Below are 13,408 nucleotides of genomic sequence, written 5' to 3' on the forward strand. Positions count from 1 at the left end.
TGAGTAGGTGGGGCTAACTCCTAGGCTGACTAGTTGTGAGACTTGGCTCTGCCCACCGCAGGGTGTTCTGTTGCATGAGGGTTGACCACTTAAATGTGGTTTGGCCTCTATGGGCTCTTGTGCTTGTAGAGAATTCCCTCTGGGTCTGTCACTTGTAGGTCAAACCTGGTAGTACTCTGGTTTGGTCTGGAGTTGGCCTCTATGCGTGTTGAATCTTGTGCCTCTTAAGCTGGGCCTTGGTAGGGCAATTTCAGAACAAAGCACATCACCAAGCACAACAACAACAACAATAACAAAGAAAAAATCAAATACATTCACATGTAAAAACAACCAACAACCCACACTCAACAGAGGCAAAGATATCAAAGATATAAAGACAAAACAAAACAAAACAAAACAACAAAAAACAAACAAACGAAAAAAAGCAGCGCCAGTCTTGGCTTAAGCCCACCAAATAATCTCCAGGTTGTCCTCTGCTGTACCAAAGAGTCCTTTGTGTATCGTGCAGGCAGAGCCGGTCACCAGGTGCCCAGAGTGATGTTGGGACTGCAGATTTAGATGCGTGGGGCTGAGGGGTCTGGGTGATAGTTTTTACAAAGTCAGTGCAGTTTCTGCCCTTGCCTGCACCTATGTGCACTGAGAGTAGCACCACCAGCCCTGTGTCCAGTTCTCCTGAGTCTTAGGGCACGTCTTCTGTGTGTGTGTGTATGTGGCGGGCAGGAGATTTCTGAGCTGCTGAAAGCCCAGAGCTGCGTCTGCCGCCTACTGCTGATCCCTGGGGGTACCTCTGCGGTTGAAATTGCCCTGCCCTAGGCAGACCAGAAAGGGTGGGGGCTGGGGATGGAGAGGTCTTCTCTCTCCCAGCCCAGCCGTGTCACACTCCTCCTGCAGGCCAGAAAAGGTGGTGGCTGGGGGTGGATGAGTCTCTTTTCTCCTAGCCCAGCAAAAATCACTCTTCTGAGCCTCTTCCCTGGGTCAGAGCTGCGTGCCAGTTTTCCCAGAGCCTGAACACTAAGGCTCCTCTGTAATCTGACACTACTCCTCAGTTCAGGGGCCAGTTTAAATCTCTGGAAGGGTGGGGGTAGGATTGGAAGAGTGGGGGAAGGGGCCCAGGTATGGAGTTTGTGTCCTTTGTCTGACCTAGGGCCCAATTGGCTGCCCCCTCGGTGGGAGAGATCAGCTGTGGGACGCAGGGAAAGAGCCCACCTCCTGGAATTGTGTTCTCTGTTCCGTCCTGGGTTCCCGTGTCTCTGCAGCTGCGGATGCTGGCGGTGTTTCCACCGCCGCAGATACGGGCAGTGTCTCCACTCTGCTCCCTTCCCTCTTCCCCTGCTCACCCAATTTGCCCACCTTCAATTAATCCTTGCACGAGTCTCTTAGCTGTTCTGCATGATGAGCAGAGAGTCCTTTGATGGGTTATAGATGTCCCGTTTGTGAAAATATCCGGAGAAGAACTCAAAAAGTGCGTCCCACTGCCGCCATTCCTATGACGTCACTCTTATTAAGTGTTTTAGTCGTAAACGGATGTTGTATTTTGTCAAATGCTTTTTTTGCATCAATTGATATAATCATATGATTTTTGTCCTTTATTTTGTTTATGTGTATCACATTCTATCACATTGATGGATTTGCGGATGTTGAACCATCCTTGTGTCCCGGGGATGAACACCAATTGGTCGTGATGAATAATCTTTTCAATGCATTGTTATATTCGATTTGCTAGAATTTTGTTTAGGATTTTTGCATCTGTATTCATCAGCGATATTGGTCTGTAGTTTTCTTTTTTTGTGTTGTCCTTACCAGGTTTTGGTGTCAGGGTAATGTTGGCCTCATAAAATGAGTTAGGGAGTACTGTCTCTTCTTCAATTTTTTGGAAGAGTTTGAGCAGGATTGGTATTAGATCCTCTTTGAAGGTTTGGTAGAATTCACTAGTGAAGCCATCTGGTCCCGGACTTTTGCTTTTGGGAAGGTTTTGGATGACTGATTCAATTTCGTTACTGGTGATCGGTCTGTTTAGATTTTCCAGTTCTTCATGGTTCAGCCTTGGAAGGCTATGTTTCTAAGAACTTGTCCATTTCTTCCAGGTTATTGAATTTGGTGGCATATAGTCCTTCATAGTATTCTTGGATGATCCTTTGTATTTCTGTGGTGTCCATGATAACTTCCCCTTTTTCATTTCTGATTTTGTTTATTAGTGTCTTCTCTCTTTTTATCTTAGTGAGTCTAGTCAAGGGTTTGTCAATTTTGTTAATCTTTTCAAAGAAGCAGCTCTTTGTCACATTAATTTTTCCTATTGTCTTTTTGTTTTCTATTTCATTTAGTTCTGCTCTGATTTTTATTATTTCCTTTCTTCTGCTGACCTTGGGTTTCACTTGTTCTTCTTTTTCTAGTTCTTTAAAGTGTAACATGAGGTTATTTATTTGGGAGTTTTCTTGTTTCTTGAGATAGGCCTGTAATGAGATAAATTTCCCTCTTAAAACTGCTTTCGCTGCGTCCCAAAAATTTTGGTAGGATGTATTTTCATTGTCATTTGTTTCTATGTATCTTTTGATCTCTCCTCTAATTTCTTCTTTGACCCAGTCATTCTTTAAAAGTATGTTGTTTAATCTCCATGTATTTGTGTTTTTTCCTGCTTTCTTTTTGCAGTTGATATCCAATTTCAAAGCCTTGTGATCAGAGAATATGCTTGGTATGATTTCAATCTTCTTAAGTTTGCTGAGGCCGATTTTATGTCCCAATATATGTCTATCCTTGAGAATGTTCCATGTACACTAGAAAAAAAATGTATAGTCTGATGTTTTAGGATGAAGTGCTCTAGATATGTCAATTATGTCCATTTCATCTAATGTGTCATTTAGGGCTGCTATTTCGTTATTTATTTTCTGTTTGGATAATCTATCCATAGCTGTCAATGATGTATTTATGTCCCCTAGTATAATTGTGTTTTGGTCAATTTCTCTCTTTAGTTCTGTTAGTAGTTGCTTGGTATATTTCGGTGCTCCCTGATTGGGGGCATAAATATTGATGACTGTTATGTCTTCTTGTTGTATAGTCCCCTTTACCATTATGAAATGTCCATCTTTGTCTCTTGTTATCTTTTTCACCTTGAAGTCTGTTTCATCTGATATCACTATGGCTACACTTGAATTTCCCTGGATACCGTTTGCTTGGAGTGTCAATTTCCACCCTTTTACTTCGAGTCTATGCTTGTCCTTGTAGCTGAGATGTGTCTCTTGGAGACAGCATATGGTTGGGTTTAGTTTTTTGATCCAATCTGCTACTCTGCGCCTTTTTATTGGTGAGTTCAGTCCATTTACATTTAGGGTGATTATTGATATGTGAGGATTTCCTTTCATTCTATCTTTAGTTTTCTGGTAAGGTTGTGTCTCCATTTTTTCTTTGCCTTTTTGTTGTTGTCTGTTATTTCTGTGTGGTGGTATTCTATGATGTTTCCCTCTGTTTCTTCTTTTATTACAGTATATATTTCAGTTCTGGATATTTTTGAATGGTTACCCTTAAGTTTATGTGAAAGAAAATTTGATATTTAGAGTATTCCATTTTCTTCAGCACGCTTACTTTCTCCATTCCCATATTCTGATTTAGGCCTTTACTCTCCCCCTTTTTATGTTTTGGTTGCCACAAATTGTCCCTGTTGATGGTGGTCGAATAGCCTCCTTCACTATGTCTTGTAGTGCAGGTCGTGTATTAGAAAATTCCCTCAGCTTCTGTATGTCTGGAAAGGTATTCCTCCTTCATATTTAAAGGATATCTTTGCTGGATATATTATTCTTGGCTCATGATTTCTCTCTTTCAATAGTTTGAATATTTGGTTCCACTCCCTCCTGGCTTGTAGAGTTTCTGCTGAAAAATCTGATGATAATCTAATGGGCTTTCCTTTGTAGGTTACCGTCTTCTTTTCCCTGGCTGCCTTGAGGATTCTTTCTTTGTCATTGATATTAGACAGCTTCAATACAATGTGCTTTGGAGAAGGCCTGTTGGGATTGAGGTAATTAGGTGTTCTATTTGTTTCTTGGATTCGAGGATCGACTTGTGTCCACAAGTTTGGGAAGTTCTCATTGACAATTTGTTTGAATATATTCTCTGTTCCCTTCTCTCTTTCTTCTCCTTCTGGTATGTCCATTATTCTTGTATTGCTCTTTCTGATGGAGTCAGAAAGTTCTTGTAGAGTTCTTTCATTTCTTTTAAGTCTCAAGTCTCTTTCTTCTTCCATCCGTGTCATTTCCAGGTTTCTATCTTTGATATCACTGATTCTTTCCTCCGTCTGGTCAACTCTACTACCTAAGCTGGATATTTCATTCTTAATTTCTTCTATTGAGTTCTTAGTCTCCAGAAATTCTATTTGGTTCTTTTTCAAAATTTCAATCTCGTTCGTAAAATGCTCATGTTGTTTTTTGATTGTGTTTCTGAGTTCATTAAACTGCCTTTCTGTGTTTTGTTGCATCTCGTTGAGTTTTTCAGAACTACAATCCTGAATTCTGTGTCATTTAAGTCACATATTTCCATATCTTTAAGTTCCTTTTCTGGAGACTTTTCACTTTCTTTCTGAGCGGTCTTGTTTCCTTGATTATTCATGGCAATTAGTGATTTATTATTTCTCTTCCTAGACATCTACAGGAGTGGCTTCTGCAACCGGCTGATAGGAAGAGTTCTTTCTTTTTTTTTTCCAGTACTTGTTGGTAGAATGTTTTATTTTCTCTCTGACTGCAGCCTTTTTTTCTCTTTCACAAGGTAGTGCTATGTTTTCTCTGCACTATTGCAGCTTCTCAAACAATGGGGGGATTCCCTGGGAGGAGGGCTTCTCCTCTTTTAATAGTTTGCCTGGGTCACAGGGCGCTGTGTCCGTGTGGGTATGGGTAGAGCTTTTGAATTTCCAAAGCTCTTCCTGCACCATATTCAGAGCCCATTTTTTTCAGCAGTTCTGTTTACTCCTGCAAGGATCTGCCCAGATAGATGGGGACAGGGGTGGGGTGAGTTGTGAGAGGTGGCCCAGAACAAATACAGCGACCACCACCACAGCCAGTCCTGTTTCCCCAACTCCCTCCCCTTTGCCGGAACTAATTGGGCTGTGAAACTGTGTCTGTAGTCCACAGTTCTTAGAACAGCAAATATTCTGTTGTTTTGATTTTACACTGCTACTGTTCCGCTTCAAGCACCGGGTAGGTGGGGGCAGGGCGAGCTCTGGGAGGGTAGGGAGGGGGCGGCTAGTCTCAGTGCCTAAGGCTTCCATTCTCTGCTTGGCAGTGAGGGCTTAAACCACTGTTTTCAGCCTTCTTTCCTCAGTCTTTTCTCCGAGGTCTCTGCCTTGAGTGTTGGGTTCAACCGTGTTATATGCTACCCCTCAGCCCTGAGGGCCATAGATGGAGCACTAGCAGTCCGAGTTCTTCCCTCTCCCACAGCTGCGGTAGTTCCAGGATGCAGCGAGCTTGGAGCACTGAGTTAGGTCTGTGTCCTGCTCCTGCGCGGCTCCGTCTCCGCACTTCTCTTTTCCCTCTCCCCCGCTAGCGCTATTCGCCCACCTTTAGGTGAATCGTCTTGCCTGTCTGTTGTGCAGGGAGTCCTTTGTGGAGTTATTGTTGTTTGATTAGTTGTAAATTCCAGGGGAGATTTACAGAGGCTTACCTCACACCACCATTTTGATGATGTCTCTTTATACTCATATTTAATTCTCACAAAATCTCTGTGCGGTAGTTAAAAATCACTCTAATAAAAATTACTGAGGCTCACTGAACAATTATTTATTTCCTCTAGTTCATAGAGTTAATAAATCAGCTGGCACTCAACCCAAGATCTCTTATGCCACCTGCAAGGCTTCTTTGACTGGATCTCAGTTACATACTTTTCTTCCATGTACTGTTTGCTTTGACTGAAAAATCATTTTTCACTAGCATACAATAATATGATTCATGAATGTGGTAAAAAAAAAAAAAATTGGAGTAGGAAGCACACAAAATGAACTTTGTTTCCTGTCTCTAGACCCATTCCTAGAGGAAAACTTTCTTAATCATTTCTGTATTTAACTTCTCTGTATCTCCATATACTGAAGGAATATATCAATATTTTTTGACTTGTTCACCAAATATCTACTGGCTCCTCTATTTCGAATTAAATCCTATGAGGAATTAAGTCCTAACAGAGCTACTCTTAGCTCCTTCCCTCTTTTATTCTAAATTTTGTTAATATTTTATTTTATAGAAATAAATTTTAATGATTTTTTTCTTCCATTAGTTTTAGACAGTATCATCTCCCACTTTAGAAAAAGAAGTGCCACATCCTTACACTTTACTCCCCCTCTACTTCATATTGTGCTGTTTCTTTATGATATCAAGGTTAATTCTTTCATGCTTTTTCCTATAATTTGACTCTAAAGAGTAAAAAAAATAATAAAAAGCATGTTCAGAATTCTGATTATATGAAAAAGATTGATTGTTATCTTCATCCATTCAGAACGCTATAACAAAAATACCATGATATGGGTAGCTGAAACAACAAATCTTTATTTTTCACAGTTGTGGATGCTGGGAAGTCCAAGATTAAGGTGACAGCAATTCAGTGTCTGCTGGGACCTGTTTCCTGGTTCATAGATGGTCCTTTTTCTGCTGTGTCCTCACATGGTAAAAAGGGACAAGTGAGGTCTCTGGGGTCTCTTTTATAAGGGCACTTATCCCATTCATGAGGGCTCCACACTTATGACTGAATAACCTCCCAGAAGCACCACCTCTAAATATTATCACATTTTAGATAATCTTCAGCACATGAATTTTGGAGGGACATTGTAATTACAAAAACCAAATAAGATGAAAGATTCAGAAAGACTGAAATATTAATCTGTATCAGCAAACCTCCACCACTCAAAAAAAAGTCCTAAGTGAGACGTTCAAGTGAATTTTATTTTTATTGATATATATATATGATATATACACACACATATACACTCACACACACATATATATATATACACACATATATATACACACATACATATATATGGTATACATATATGTACACACACACACACACACACACACAGACACACACACACACACACTCTGTTTCCCCAAAAATAAGACCTAGCTGGACAATCAGCTCTAATGCGTCTTTTGAAGCAAAATTAATATAAGACCCAGTCTTATATTATATTATATTATGACCAGGTCTTATATAATATATTATAATATAATATAATATAATATAATATAATATAATATAATATAATATAATATAATATAATACCGGGTCTTATATTAATTTTGCTCCAAAAGACGCAGTAGAGCTGATTGTCCAGCTAGGTCTTATTTTCAGGGAAACACAGTATATATAGCTTAAATCATGAAAAAAATCATGCCTCATTTTAGTTTCCCTCATATTTGTGCTATGACTTTATTGTAGAGTTTTTATTTTTCCCTAGAGTTTCTATTTGCTTTTGTTGTTGTTGTTCTTAGCAACAAAAATGTACACTTTTTCACATCCCTGGATTTAACAAGCTTCTTAAACAAATTATCTGTTTTATAGAATCCACTTCTTGAAGAGATGTTTTCCATAGTCACCTGATCCCCTTTACAGCATGTGCTCGTTCCTCTCTAGACTCATGGTAGAGCTTTCTTCCAGAGTCTGTCATTTAATTCCTTCTTGAATTTTACATCCCACTTATTTTTTTACCTGTTTTTCGGCTTAATTCTTTAACGTTCTTCCTCAAATAACTCCATGACTGTATGCAAATGAGTTAAGCTTTCTGGTCTTTCTAGGGTAAAAATACCTTTTTTAAAAATCTTATTTTGATATTTTGTTTGCATGTAGAATTCTAGGTTCAAAACCTTTCTTACTTAGGACCTTGCAGGGAATTTTACAATGCCATCTGCATTCAACTCTGTATCACCTTCTACTGACTCCTAGGTACTTGGTGGCCTGAATTTGTACATTGATGTGTCTAGGCCTGGTTTTCTTTAACATCCATCCCTTGCCTTATACATATTTATGTATTTCTGCAGCTTTGGGAAATTTTCTATGATTATCACTTCAGTAATTTCTCTCCCTCCATATTATCTTCCCCTTATTTTCTAGAATTGCAGTTAAGCAGCTTATGGTCACCTCTTGGATTTTTCCTTTTTTCCCTTATCTTTTTCTCATGTTTTCTAGTCCTGCTGTTTGTTCCATGTTATTAAAGATTTCTACAGCTTTGTCTTCAACACTTCTATTGATTTTTAAAAGTCATATTTCCGAAGTGCTTCATTTCCCCCAAATCTAGTTCTTCAATTTCTCTTTTATTTATAGCATTCATTTTTAATTTAGTGCTACTGTATCTCATGAATTGTCTGGAGACACTCAAAAGTAAGCTCTGATCTTTTGGTTTTAGGTTGTGGGGGAAGACAATTTTTTCTTTCTTCTGTTCTAGGTTCTTTGGCTGGCCTAACAATTAAATTGACATAAGACATTCACAGGTGAAAAATTATTTTAATTTTGTATATACAAGAGCTCAGAGAAATATGAGACTCCAGGAAGTCACCAAAGCAAGCATCTTTTATAACTTTTAAACAAAGAAACAATTATTTTTTTTAAATTTAATTTTATTAAATTTATTGGGGTAACAATTGTTAGTAAAATTACATAGATTTCAGGTGTACAATTCTGTATTACATCATCTATAAATCCCATTGTGTGTTCATCACCCAGAGTCAGTTCTCCTTCCATCACCATATATTCGATCCCCCTTACCCTCATCTCCGACCCCCCACCCCCCACCCCCCTTACCCTCTGGCAACCACTAAACTATTATCTGTGTCTATGAGTTTCTGAAGAAACAATTATTTGTGAAGAATTGACAGAGGGGTTTGGGCTTGGGGTAGCAAATGAGTGAAGAAGTAACAAAGTTTGTTTATACAACCTTGTTGAACCTGAATTTCCTATCTCTGGTGATCAAGATGCCTTCTACCTTCCAGATGCAGGGAAGGTAGACTTCACATGGGCAATCTATTTCCTACTTTCAGGGGAACTAAAGATGGTCAGCGTGTCTTTCTTGCACTGGCTCTTTCTTAAGTAACTTTCATTCAAAATTATCAGTATGCCAAAGTGGCATATTTTGGGGCAGCCTTCCCTGAACCCCATCAAGGCTCACTATTCTTCCCTGAAAATCTATTTCTTCCTGACTTAGTTTCTCCCTTTTTTTCTTTATATACTTGTTTTCTCTGATGCAGGTTTTCTCTTCTTTACTTGATGACTGTTGGTTAGGTTTTCCTTTAGGCAGAGTGAGCCATGAGCTGGAGGATTTCACAAATACCAGAATACAAATTTTTATTCTCACAGTAGCTAGCTTAGTTCTCCATAAGCATTTTGTTTAACTTCTTAGGGAAAAAAACCCTTCCTTTTTCTTTTAATTTAAGGTTTTTTGAGGCATATGTGCTATATTGCTTGTCATTCTACTTCTGGTGGACATGGTTCAGGGACTGGCACTAGAGTATCAAATGCATACTTTGAATTATACTCTCTATTCTCTAGTTCATGTATTTGAGTTGTGTCTTCCTCTTTGGTTTCAAATATAAATACATTTTCATCCTTTTATTTTCTTCCAAACATGTTTCTTAACTGATGATGATGCTCTATCCTGCCTCTTTCCCTTTATGAGTTAATTCCATTATGAATTATTTTACTGGGTTCTCATAATGTGGGGGTCAAATATTTGTGCTCAGTCCACCAACTCATGACAGAGTTCTTACAAAATTAAGTCTGCCTTCAGTATTTTTAAAGCTATATTCCTTGGCTCATGGCATCGATTATGATTAGGATAGATTAGATAAACTTTCAATTAACTGTAATGTGTTCCATGTCCTTTTGCTCCCATCTTTGAGATTCTGGAATTACACCTCTTCTGAATTTCTTCTAAGTAGATGAGAGGGGAGATGAAGGTGGGGGTGACCTAATGTACAAAATCATTGTATTTCATAATGTCAGGTCATTGTGAATAGAGCATTTAAGTCAAGAAATTGAAGTGCAAACATATGATTCAGTATACTGGAAGTATTGCTCAAAAAACAAGTTAAAAGTATTTGCCTCTGGGGAGTGGGATTATGTGTATGTTGTGGTAAACTGAGAATATATTGCTGTTGATTATAAACTCTCATGTGCTTTTTCAGTTTTTACTAATATACCTATTTGAATGTTCTGTTATCAGTTTTTTTCTGATGGTCAAATCCTTAACTAAATAATTTGCTTATGATTTTTCCCATTTTCTCAGCATTTGATATTATCCACTAATTCCTTACTACAGAAGATGAAGAGTTGTCTTACCCTGATTTTTTTGTCTCTTCTTTTCCCAGATATTAAGGTACATATCCATGCATTTAGTTATTGTTGCTTTTCTTCCTCTTCTGCTTCCTCTTTCTCCTGTTGCACTTTCTTCTCTTCTTTTCTCTTCCTGTTCTTTTCCTCGTTGTTGTTCTTCTTTATTCCCCTCCCCCCAATAAATCTGGTACCCATCTGAAACTATACATAGTTTTTACAGTATTATTGACTATATTCCCCATACTATACTTCACATCCCTGTGACTATTTCGTAACTACCAAATTGTGCTTCTTACCTTTTACCTTTCTCACCCAGCCCTCCAACACCCCTCTCATCTAGTAACCATCAATTTGCTTTCTGTATCTATGAGTCTGTTTCTATTTTGTTTGTTTGTTTTGTTCTTTAGATTCCACATATAATTGAGATCATATGGTATTTGCCTCCCTCTCTCTGACTTACTTCATTAGGCATAATACCCTCTAGGTCCATCCAAGTTATCACAAATGGTAAGACTTCATTATTTTTTATGGCAGGGTAATATTCCATTGTATATATGTACAACTTCATTATCCTATTGTCTATTGATGACCCTTTTGGTTGTTTCCATATTTTGGTTATTGTGAATAGTGCTGAAGTAAACACACGGATGCATATATCTTTTCTAGTTAGTGTTTTGGTTTTCTTTGGATAAATTCCCAGGAGTGGAATTGCTGGGTCATAAGGTAGTTGTATTTTTAATTATTTGAGGAACTTCCATACCTATTTATATTGTGGCTGCACCAATTTGCAACCCCACCAACAGTGCATGAGGGTTCCCTTTTCTCCACATCCTCACCAGCACTTGTGTGTTGATTTATTCATGATGGCCATTCTGACAGGTGTGAGATGATATCTCATTGTGGATTTAATTTGCATTTCTCTGATGATTAGTGACATTGAACATCTTTTCATATGTCTGTTGGCCATCTGTATATCCTCTTTAGAGAAATGTCTATTTAGGTCCTCTACCCATTTGCTATTTGGATTGTTTGTTTTTTGTGGTGTTAAGTTGTATGAGTTTCTTATCAATTTTAGATATTAACTGTTTATCAGATGTATCATTTGCAAATATCTTCTCCCATTCAGTAGGATGTCTTTTCATTTTATTGGTGGTTTGCTTTGCTGTGCAAAAACTTTTTAGTTTGAACTAGTCCCCTTTGCTTATTGTTTCCTTTGCCGGAGGAGATATATCATTAAAAATATTACTAAGGGTAACGTCTGAAAGTTTACTGCCTATATTTTCTTCTAGAAGTTTTATGATTTCAGATCTTATATTTAAGTCTTTAATCCATTTTAAATTAATTCTTGTAAATAGATTAAGAAGGTGGTCCAGTTTCATTTTTTTGCATGTATCTGTCCAGTTTTCCCAGCACCATTTATTAAACAGTCTTTATTTATAATAGACTTTTTATTAATTAGTCTACTTTTTTGTTAAATAGTCTTTACAAATAAAGACTATTTAATAAATAGTCTTTACCACAATGTATATTCTTGCTTCCTTTGTCATAGATTAAATAACTGCATAGGCATGGTTTTATTTCTGGGCTCTGTATTCTGCTCCATTGATCTACGTGTCTGAGAGTCAGTTCTACCCATTGATGTGCCAAAAACAATCAAGTCTCAACTACAGCAGGAGAATACACACAACACACACAACAGACACTCCTATATTCATCATTCAGCTTGTATCAATTTACACTGAAATTATAGAAAATGTCGCCATCAGAAATCATGCCAGGAATTTTACAGAATTTCTTTCCAGAAGATACGCCAGAAAAGCATGTTGAGGAAGGAACTAACGGGCTGAGATTAATTTTGTGTGGAAGAAAAGGCCACTTGAGAAATATTTATTCATTTAACAAGGTCACTTGAGAAATATTTATTCATTTATTCATTCAAATATTTATTCATTTAACAAATATTTATTCAATTTTGTGACAGAGAAAAGCAGATTAGATTCTTCAGGAAAGCGAATTATAAAATGTGATGACAAAGTAAGAAATTCTCTAATTTTTGGAGGAAAACAATGAGGTGAATAAATGGGAGAAAAGATCTAAAATGACATGGAGGACATATCCAGACTTCCTCATGGAATGAGAGAAGAAGAAATGAAAAAGAATAACAAAACTAGGCATTTATTGAGTGGTTACTAAATACCAAACCCCGTTCTCAGTTTTTGACATGTACTTACTTGCTTAATTCTCGTAACAGTCTTACAGGGCAATGCTATTATTATCTCCATGTTAGAGTTGAGGAAAGTTAGGCATAAGTGCCATAATTTGTCCATGGACACACAACTCAGGAGAATGGAGCAGGGATCTAAATCTAGGATCATAACCATGATGCTGCATTGTCTGTGAAAATTAAATGAAATATAAAACAAAAATGACTCAGTTTTATGTTCACCATCAGATTGAAAGGATTTATATAACTTGGTTACTTCTTACTTGGTTTGAAAAGATGAAGGTACCAAGAGATTATTTAAATGCCATATTTATTTTCTTCTAGTATTTTATAGTATTATATTTCATTGTTTTCTTTTCAATCCATCTGGACTAAAGTTAAAGATCGAATATAAATATTTACAAACATTTAAATTTTCATAGTCAATTTATTGAATTTCATAATTTGCCCAATGATTTGACATGCCATCTATATGCACTAAACTTGATAAATTCATATTCCTGCTTAATCCTGAGTATAATTTATAATTTAAAAGTTTGTTTAATTATGTACTTAATTGAGATTTTCAAGTTTATTAACATAGGGTTGTATATAGTTCTATTTTACGTATGATAATTTCCTCAGCATCTATGGTTACATATACTTTAAAAAAATTTCCAACTTGGGTTGTTTATTTAGAACTGACAAAGGCTGTGGTAGAAGGATCATGAAGGATTTTTACCTACTTCATTAAAGTTAAAATGAATTGGGTACTGGAAGGAATTTGCCAAAACTTGTTTTGAACTTCGTGTGAGATCCTGAACAGTTCCCTTTTCTAGGTTCTGCCCCGTGCCCCCCCCCCCACAACCCCTGACCTCTCGCTCCCCAGTGGGCCTGTGTCACAGAATGCCC

The sequence above is a fragment of the Rhinolophus sinicus genome, linkage group LG07 (genome assembly GCF_036562045.2).
Source record: "Rhinolophus sinicus isolate RSC01 linkage group LG07, ASM3656204v1, whole genome shotgun sequence".
In the NCBI taxonomy this organism is placed as follows: Eukaryota; Metazoa; Chordata; class Mammalia; order Chiroptera; family Rhinolophidae; genus Rhinolophus; species Rhinolophus sinicus.